The sequence below is a fragment of the Nicotiana tabacum genome, chromosome 22 (genome assembly GCF_000715075.1).
Source record: "Nicotiana tabacum cultivar K326 chromosome 22, ASM71507v2, whole genome shotgun sequence".
NCBI lineage: Eukaryota > Viridiplantae > Streptophyta > Magnoliopsida > Solanales > Solanaceae > Nicotiana > Nicotiana tabacum.
This window is the reverse complement of record NC_134101.1, coordinates 66,278,372-66,289,104: the sequence shown is the minus strand read 5'-3', so window position 1 is coordinate 66,289,104 and position 10,733 is coordinate 66,278,372.

Sequence of the window (10,733 nt, the reverse complement as noted above, 5' to 3'; positions counted from 1 at the left end):
CATGAGTTGCTAGTGCTTCGGCCTTTGGCCTACGAGAGAGTCTCTTTTACCCTCTTATTAGTTATGGTGTGCATTGGGGAAAATGCATAATTTTAAGTGTGGGGTGGGGAGATTGTCTAGGTGACTTTCTATGCTATTTTAATTGTGTAGTTTAATTGAATATTATTTATTTTTTTAGAGAACAAAATAGAAAATATTGGACTTTTCCCGACGATGGATCTATTAGACAATTTTCTTGAGGGATTTAAGTCAAAAGGAAAAAAACAAAAATATTTTCTTTTGTTAGGTAGTGTAGCAATTCCCCCTTGATTTTTCTTTGTACCGCGGTTCTTTTCCAAGGGTTTTGTTTGAACCGGGTGTAGTTAGTTTTATTTATTTTTAGGAATAGGAACCATTGTGCCATGAATTGAATTGAAGCAATATCTCTTAGCTTTGTTATGCCTTGAGAATAGTTAGTACTATGGTTGTGACGCTTAGGCTCGGGTTTTGACTCTCGCATAAGTACCTTAAATCGTAGATTCTTAATTTTGCTTAACTGCTTTGACTGAAGCGTCACGATGAAACCAATTCTGAGTGAGTTATGTGCCATGTCTGTGTGAGGTTTTGTATGTATTCTATGCATTGTATTTGATGTCTAGAACTTGCCCCGTGTGTTTGCAAAGCGAAATAGTAGTATTGTTCAGTCTAGGAAGTGATATATGCGTTTCTTTGTTAAGCCAGATATATAAAGTTTACCCACCTAAATGTTATGTACCGTAGTTAACCCCGTTGAGTCTATAATCATATTTCTTTGGTAACCACATTACAAGTCGTACCCCTTTGTTTTAATCGACCATATATTTGAACCTTTTCACCTCTCATGAGCACTTGAATTGTTATGAACTTTGTAAAAGTTAAAGTGTGGGTGGTTGGTTCGGTTTTGGTGTGGAACTAATGAAATAAGGAGAAAGGTGCACTGTTTTGAAAAAGTTAGAGCCACTTGAATTGAAAAAGAAAGAAAAGAAAAATTAGCTATATTGCTGTGAAAAATATTCCTTGATAGTGGTGACTCTTGATGTAATTGTGCTTAAAGAAATATGGAGTTAATATATATTGAGGTGAAGGTGGAGTTATGGTTTGACATAAGTATGGGCTTGAGTGTTAAAGTATATGTATTAAAGTACTTAAGGGAGGTGTAGTCACTCATATCCAAATGTATCCTACCCGGTCCGCAGCCTACATTACAACTAATGAAAGTCCTACTTGATCTTAGACTGAATGAACTCGATTAGTAGAGTATTACACTACGGGCAAACCTATGGTACATCATTTGTGGCATATGAATGTTATTTCTGAGAGCGAGTGAATTTTGTCTATCTTGAGTTCCTATGTTCTTAAAATACATTGTGTGTGGAACTAAGCTCTTTGATTGGATGAGGGCACATGATTCATGAAGGAAAGGTAATGTTGTTGACATCCATGTTGGAGTAAGTAAGTGAATTGTGAATAAGGCATGGTATTTGTGAGTCGAATCTTGAGGCGAGGATGTCACACTTGTGTGCTTAAACTATTTTAAAAAATTCTTGGTGTAATGAGTTAGGAGAATTGCTTAAAAATGTCGTATCTATAAGTGTAATTTGATTGCTCGAGGACGAGCAATGTGTAAGTGTGGGGTATTGATGTGTGGCTATAATTTCATAATTTCGTACATTATGTGCCTTGCATTTTACATGCTTTAATGATAAATTACACTTTATTTGTGCATAATAGAGTCTATTTTATGTGTAGGTGAATTGGAGATGAAAGTAGAGCAAAAGGGATACTTAAACGTTGAAAGTGTGCTCGAGAACAGTGAAAAGGAGAGACTGGTGAGGCCAGCCTAAGGCCACGCTGGACCAGGCTTTAGCCTAGCGAGGCCAGCCTAAGGCCAGGTTGGACCAGGCTTTAACCTGGCGAGGCCAACCTAAGGCCAGGCTGAACCAGGCTTTAGCCTGGCGAGGCCAGCCAAATTCCAGGCGTTAGGTTGGCGACGCCAGGCCTAACGCCAGGTCCAATCCGAGTTTTAAAGACTTAATTCATTCCGGGTTTGACTAGGACCCGGCCCACACGTTTAGGGTTTCTTCTACACATATAAATAGACCTAAAAAACCACTTGGAAGGGGGTGGTTTCAGCAGCCAAAGAAGTTCTATCAGCAACCACGTTTTTGGGCAGCTAGAGGCAAGGAGAGCTGGTGGAATCACCTCTTAGGAGTTAGAATCATCTATTTCTACATCTTTTCATTTTTACTCTGTATTTTAATTATGCAAAATATTTGGGATATTGTTATTATGAGTATGAGTAGCTAACTTCCTAATCTAGGGTTTTGATGGAACCTATTGAAGGATGATTTTCTTGTTACGTTAATATAGATTTGCCGTAGTATTTTCTCTATTTGTTCAACTATATTATTCTTGTGGTTGATTGAAGGGCCCTCAATTAGCTGTGCCTATTTAGTATGTATTACTCGGGAGAGAGTACATATTTAGGTAGTTGTTGAACAACATCACTTCTAAACGTATATGAGGGATCAATACGGAGGTTTAAAGGTGGGTTTAGGGATAACGAAACCTTGGTGCGATCTGAGTGAGCTGTGCTTAATGCTAGATAGCGTAATTCGGGAGAATATGTCTAGTAAATTGTGGTAATTACTCGGGAGAGAGTTACAACAGTTAGAGTGCTCATGGTCGATAGAGAAGACTTAGGCAAATTTGTAGAAAACGTAGCGAAAAAGATTCCGACAATAGGGAAAATCACAACTCTAGACCTCCTTAGTCTTGTATAGAATTTCATCCATGTTAGTTGATAATTTTACTGCTTTATAATATTTGCTAGTTAATTAGTAGAAATAAAAATCAAATCTTTATAACTAGAAAATTATTTGAACTTGTGTGTTTCTTTGTAATATTGAACAACTGTAGCTAAGCCTTAGTTCTCTGTGGGATTCGACTCCGGACTTATTAGCCAGAATATATTTGCAACGACCGCTTAGTCCTTTTTATAAGGCATAGTTGGGCGTGATCAGTGGTCGAGTTGGATTTACGGATGATTCAGAGAGATTTGGGACACTTAGTCCCTCAGATGGAACCTTAAGTCTTAGAATTTTTACCGTAGTCGGAACTGTGTGAGGACGACTCCGGAATGGAATTTTGATGATGTCAATAGCTCCGTATGGTGATTATGTACTTAGGAGCGTGTCCGAAAAATTATTTGGAGGTCCGTAGAGGAATTTGGCTTGATGTGGCAAAAAATAAATTTTAATAAGTTTGACCGGGGGGTTGACTTTTTGATATCGGGGCCGAAATCCGATTCTGAAAATTGGAATAGTTTCGTTATGTCAATTATGACTTGTGTGCAAAATTTGAAGTCATTCCAGATTGATTTGATGTGTTTCGGCACAAGATATAGAATTTGAAATTTCAAAGTTCATTAGGCTTGAATTGGGGTATGATTCGTGGCTTTGATGTTGTTTGATTTGATTTGAGGCCTCGAGCAGGTTCGTGTTATGTATTGGGACTGGTTGGTACGATTGGACGGGGTCCCGGGGGCCCCGAGTTTGATTCGGGGTGGTTCCGGACCAAGTTTGGGTGTTTTGATGCTACTGGTTGCTGGTTCTAGTGTTGTTCTTCACGTTCGCGATAAAGGATTTTGCTGTTAGGACTTTGTTCTTCGCGTTCGCGAAGAGGTTCTCGCGTTCGCGAAGAAGGAAATTTTGCTGTTCGTCATCTGACTTTAAAGGCTCATATCTTGCAATCTATAAGGAATTTGGAGATAATCCAAAAATAAAAGTTGTAGCCCTTTGTGTCTAGTTTTCAAAAAAATAAACCATTTATCATTTGGAGTTGTGTATAAAAGGTTATAGTAGATACACTATAGGCTATCCGAGAAGAGTTTGGAAATCTCTGTTGCACATGGTTGACTTTGGAAGCTTATATCTCGTAATTTATAAGGAATTGGGAGATGAATAACAAATGAAAGTTATAGCTCTTGGAGTCTAGGTTTCAGAAAGTCAAATCATTCATCATTTGGAATTTTGTATAAAAAGTTATGACCATTATACTAAAGGCTTTCTGAGAAGAATTTGAAAATGACTTTTGAAGAATTTGTTCTTCGCGAACGCGAAGAACAAACCCCCGGGCAGCAGAATAAAGTCCAAATTCGTGTCATTCTTCCATTTTTGGACCAAGGAAGCTCGGGTGAGGCGATTTTTCGAGAGTTTTTCATGAAAAACATTGGGGGTAAGAATTTCTAACTTAATTTTGGTTAAATTACATGAATCTATTGTTGTTTTTATCACTAAATTAGTGAATTGGGTTGAAAAATTTAGAAAACCCTCTTGGTTTAAATTTATGATTTGGAGGTCGATTTGTTATTGGAATTCGATAAAATTAGTATGGTTGAACTCATATCGGAATGGGTGTTCGAATTTTATAAAAATTATGTCGGGTTCCGAGAGGCGGGTCCCGCGTTGACTTTTATTGACTTTTTGGAACAAAATTTTAAGTCGATGTATTATTATCCGGAATTATTTTCGATAAATTTTAATGAAGTTATACAATTAATTTGGATAGATTTGAGCTGTCCGGAGGTCAATTCAAGCAAAAAGGCTATTTTGGGATATCGACCTAACTTCAAAAAGGTAAGTGTCTTGCTTAACCTCGAGTGAGGGAAATTTCCCTTAGCCATTGAGTTTTATGTGCAACTTGGGTAATTGAAAACCATGTACGCGAGGTGACGAGTACGTACTTGGTTTATATGTGCAAATTTTATTGAGTTAAAGTCTTGAGCATATTGTGTAGTAAATTGGATAATTGTTAGCATATATTTTATCATCTACTTGTCGTGCCTAAACCCTTATTGTTGACTCTGTTGTTATATGACAATGTAATGTGATTGTTATTTGATTATTTATGAAATTTCGTGAATTTGCTGTCTTGATAATTATTGGAATTTAATTTCATTTTGAATTTTCCCCTCTGCAAATAATTAATTAAATGAGCTTAAGAAGAGGTGTTTATATAATTATTGAAAATTTGATCTTTTATGAAGACTTTGCATTATGTTGAATAATTTCTATCTCTATTGATTGTTTTTGGGTGTTGTACACATTGTGTGGAGCATTTGGCTATTTGCTGTGACATTAATTGACTTGGTTGTAGCTTTGAAAGGCAAATTGTGATATGAATTGATTTTTATGTTGTTATGATAATTTTCCGTGTAAATTGTTGTGTTGTGTGAGTTGTTATTTTGGGGAGATAAGGGTGGCATTTCACCGTTGATATTATGTGGTTATAAGGGTGGCATTTTACTGTTGTGTTTATTGGCTATTGATATTGTCTGGGCGGAGTGATAAGGGTAGCTATAGGAGCGATAAGAGTGGCAATAGGAGCGATAAGGGTGGCTATTGATATTGTCTGAGCGGAGAGATGAGGGTAACTATAGGAGCGATAAGGGTGGCAATAAGAGCGATAAGGGTGGCTATTGTCAGGGACAATATGTGATGATGTGGGGTTGTGGTATTTTTAAATTTTCATGTGATGTTGTGATTTTCTTGTGTTTATTTTTATACCTTGTGCAACTTGTCTTGTTGTTAGTAAATTGATAATAATCTGATTTTGTTGAAATTGGGAGCCTGCGGCTATTGCCAGACGGTTTATAAAATAAAATGTGGGCACGAGGTGCCGTGAATTGTGATATGAAATGGGGATATTGGCACGTCAATTGTCCGTGCAGTTGTGATATAAAATGTGGGCACGAGGTGCTGTGATGAAATGATAATGATATTTGGCATGTGAATTGTCCGTGCAGTTGTGATATGAAATGAGGGCACGAGGTGTCAGGCAAATGTGATGATTAAATTATGGGCACGAGGTGCCGTGGAAATATAAAAATGGGCTGAGACCCGTATTTACGAAAAATATAAAAATGGGTTGAGACCCGTATTTTGATGATTTCGAAATGAGGTATCACATGGTGACTTTTTAATTGAAAGAATTATATTTAAAATATTTATTTGAAAGGATTTTTACTTAGAAAGTATCATATAAAAGAATTGTATTTTTAAAGATATTTATTTGAGGAAATTGTATTTGAAAAAATTTATTGAAAGAATTATATTTGAAAAATAATTATTTGAGAGAATTATATTTGAAAGAGAGTTATCTAGAAAAACTATGTGAAAGACATTTATTTGAAGGGCTTGATTTAATTGGGTGTAATTGTGTTTATTAATTGTTGAGTGATATTAATGGTGTTCTTGTTGTCTGTTGTGCATATCACTGGTTGTTTTATCCTGCCTTTATTATTATTTGTTTCCTATTATTTTTTATATTATATTGCACAGGTTATTAGACTAGTGAATGTCTTGACTGTACCTCGTCTCTACTCCATTGAGGTTAATCTTGATACTTACTGGGCACCGCTGTGGTGTGCTCACTCTACACTTCTGCACATTTTTGTGCAGAGCCAGGTATTGATAATATCAGACTTGAGCAGAGTTAAAGCGCGATCATAAGGATTCAAGGTAGAGCTGTTTGGCCGTCGCAGTCCCTTGGAGTCTTTTCATTTCATTGTACTGTTAATTTGTAATCAAACAGTATTGTATATTCGGTCTTGGTGATCATTCCATGTATTCAATTAGAGTTCGTGACTCAGTACTACCAGTCTTGGGAGGTTGTATATTGTAATTATTTCCGATGTTAGATTTTAAAAAATAAAATGGCTTCAAAATGTAATATAAATCGACTTACCTAGTCTTAGAGACTAGGTGCCATCACAACGCATGTGGTGGGATTTTGGGTCGTGATAAGTTGGTATCAGAGCTCTAGGTTCATAGGTTCTACGAGTCACGAACGAGTCTAGTAGAGTCTTGCGGATCGGTACGGAGACGTCTGTACTTATCTTCGAAAGGCTAAAGAACTGTTAGGAAATTTCCATTTCTTTCATTCATGTCATGCAGAATTTGTTGAATTTGGAATTTGAACCTTGTATCTCCATTCTCTCACAGATGGTGAGGACACGTGCTACTAGGTTAGCTGAGCAGGCATCTGCACATACTGCTAGGGCTGCAAGAAGCCGGGGCTAAGGTAGAGGCCGGGGAAGGGCACGTGCTACGACTAGAGCACCTATCAGAACAACAGTTGAGGAGCCACTAGTAGCTCCAGTTGGGAGACAGGTACCAGAAGCACATGTTATTACCCCCGGACTTCAGGAGACTTTGGCACATTTCCTGAGTATGTTTGGTACATTAACTCAGGTGTGATTGATCTCTGTTGCACCAAATATTCCGCAGATTGGGGGAGTAGCTCATACTTCTATCACAACTCCAGAGCTGCAGGTTCACGTTGGTCAGGTTTCGGGTGTAGTATCGGTACAACCTGTAATTCCGGTTTGGCCTGAGGTCGGGACCGAGGCATCAAAAGAAGAACAAAAGAGACTTGAAAGGTTTAAGAGGTATAGTCCACCAACTTTCAGTGGCACAGCTACAGAGGATGCCCAAGAATTTCTAGAAAATTGTCACCGTATTCTCCACACCATGGGTATTGTGGAGGTGAGCAGAGTTACCTTTACTACATTTCAACTGTCAGGTGCAGCGTATCGGTGGTGGCAAATCTATGAAGAAGGTAGACCAGCCGATGCAACACCACCAACTTGGGCTCAATTTTCGAAAATATTCTTGAAAGAGTTTGTTCCCCAAACTCTCAGAGATGTGTGGTGCACAGAGTTTGAACGGTTACGTCAGGGCACTATGATAGTGTCAGAATATGCCATCAGGTTCAGTGAGTTAGCTCGTCATGCACCTATCTTGGTTCCTACAATCAGAGAGCGGGTCCACAGATTCATTGAGGGGCTCGATTATGATATTAAAATATGCATGGCTCGAGAATTGCAAACTGATGCTTCATTTCAGCGAGTAGTGGAGATTGCAAGGAAGATTGAGGGTGTTTTAGGCGAGGAAAGGGAGTCTAAGGAGGCCAAAAGGTCTCGAAGATCTTGAGGGTTCAGTGGATTTTACTCTTCAGCTAGAACCCATTATAGCGGAGGTTCGAGCAGTCGGTCAGCTCAGTCCGCACATCAGATTACTGGAGGTGATCTAGTTTATAGTGCACCACCGATACGAGATTCTTACAGTGGTTATTCCAGTTATCCGGCACAGACTCAATACGAGCAGTCGCGACCTTAAAGTGGTTGTTATAAGTGTGGGGATACTAGGCATATCATGAGAGATTGTCCCAGACTTGGGAGGGGTGTATTTCATCAGAACACTCCAGCTACAAGCTTTATTCCAGTTAATACTCCACGTGCAAAATCAGCTAGATGTGGAGGACAGGCGGGTAGTGGGTGCCTAAGAGGTGGAGGCCCGACCCGTTGATATAATCACTATGATTTAGCTGAGGCCAATACACCAGATGGTGTCATTACAGGTGCGATCCTGATTTTTATTATAAAAGGATATTTTCCTTAATTTGATTCGGTTCTGAATATTGAGGTAAATCCTCTTATTATGCTCCACTTATGGGTGAGCTTCGTAAATTTGTGACCCGCTTATATGTGTATCCCTGTTGGGAGATTTAGAGATGTGAGCCTGTGTCTATCATTTTATTTTTGTGCACCATTGAGGGCTATAAGTCCAAAAGCAAAATTTTATTATTCGATACAGTGGGTTTAATGCGTTTCAGAATAATTGATTTCAATTTTTATGAATTATACGCCCTACCGGTATTATGGTTCATTATATGTTGTGAAAATTATTTATGAAATATATTGAAAAGAAGAAAGAAAAGTGAAAATTTTAGTTGGCACAATGTACAAAATACTTGTGACTCGGAGTTGAGGACGAGATCCTCGAATTTTATATATGATGTGAAATATTTAAACCGGGCTGCAAGCCGCGATGTAAGTTATATAAGGACGAGGTCCTTGTGGTGAAATGTTTATGAGTTTAAAATTCTCCATTGTGAAATTTAATTTGTGTAATAATATTAATATGGAGTCATGCCTGTTAGGCTTATTTGATAATGCTTGTATATTTTCTGTTCATATTCATCCATTTTTGTGTTGTAAATATTGAGTTTTAGCCTATGAGGTGAGTGCCCAGATGGCGTTAAATGTGACTCATTAATCCGAGTAAGTAATCATGAGGTCTTCATGCCTCACGTTCTGTTGTCAATGTTGTGAAAATTCAAAACGAGGTGATGATTAATATGAGATTAATTGATGATGTTGGAATTAATTATGAACAGCTTTTAAGACCAGAGCTGTGGTGATGAGCATACATATGATGTGCTTCATGTCCTGATATCATTATGATCAGGCAATGCTGAGATTAATGTTATTGATATATACTCTGTGATATTTTGTTGGATTGTGGATATGTTGTTAGGAGTTGTTTGGGCGTTACTCTGGCAGGTGGATAGGCCCAATTACAGGGGAGACTTTGCCGAAATTTCTGAAAAATTTGGGAGATAGTAAAATTTGGAGGATTGAGAATTTGCAAAAGAAGAGATAAATATGTTATGTGTTTGAGGGTGAATGATCCTAAGCGGGGAATAATATAGCACCCTAGAGAAAGTTTTGAGTTACTTCAACACTATTGAGGAAATTTATATGTGCATAGGCACGAGTTGCTATAGCTAGTTGAGACTAATGCTGTGCGTTGTTGTGAGAATTCAGGCATTTTTGGAAATGATTGGAGAGTTAGGGATTTTGCTTTAAAGCTTATAAGAATGGAGAAAAAAAATAATGCCAATTGAGATGGTGTTGTCGGACCCGTGTTAAATTACGGGAATGTAAAATCACTCACAAGTATGTGTGCAAGAATATACTCAGTAATTTAAAGTCCTCAGAAAGATTCTTAGCACGTTCGAGGACAAACGTTTGTTTAAGAGGTGGAGAATGTAACGACCTGACTTGTCGTTTTAAGAATTTACGCCCCGTTCAGTGACTTAAGGTCTTGAGCAGCCTCGCAATATGTATTATGACCCGCGTGTGTGGTCGAGTTGGGTTTACGGATGATTCGGAGAGATTTGGGACACTTAGTCCCTGAGATGGAACCTTAAGTCTTAGGATTTTTACCGTAGTCAGAACTGTGTGAAGACGACTCCGGAATAAAATTTTGATGATGTCAATAGCTCCGTATGGTGATTATGGACTTAGGAGCGTGTCCGGAAAATTATTTGGAGGTCCGTTGAGGAATTTGGCTTGAAGTGGCGAAAAATAAATTTTTGGGAAGTTTGACCGGGGGGTTGACTTTTTGATATCGGGGCCGAAATCCGATTCTGGAAATTGGAATAGCTTCGTTATGTCAATTATGACTTGTTGCAAAATTTGAAGTCATTCCAGATTGATTTGATGTGTTTCGACACAAGATATAGAATTTGAAATTTCAAAGTTCATTAAGCTTGAATTGGGGTATGGTTCGTGGCTTTAATGTTGTTTGATGTGATTTGAGACCTCGAACAGGTTCGTGTTATGTATTGGGACTGGTTGGTATGATTAGACGGGGTCCCGGGGGCCCCGGATTTGATTCGGGGTGGTTTCGGACCAAGTTAGGGTATTTTGATGCTGTTGGTTGGTGGTTCTGGTGTTGTTCTTCGCGTTTGCGAGGAAGGATTTTGCTGTTAGGACTTTGTTCTTCGCGTTCGCGAAGAAGGAAATTTTGTTGTTCGTCGTCTGACTTTAGAGGCTCATATATTGCAATCTATAAGGAAATTGGAGA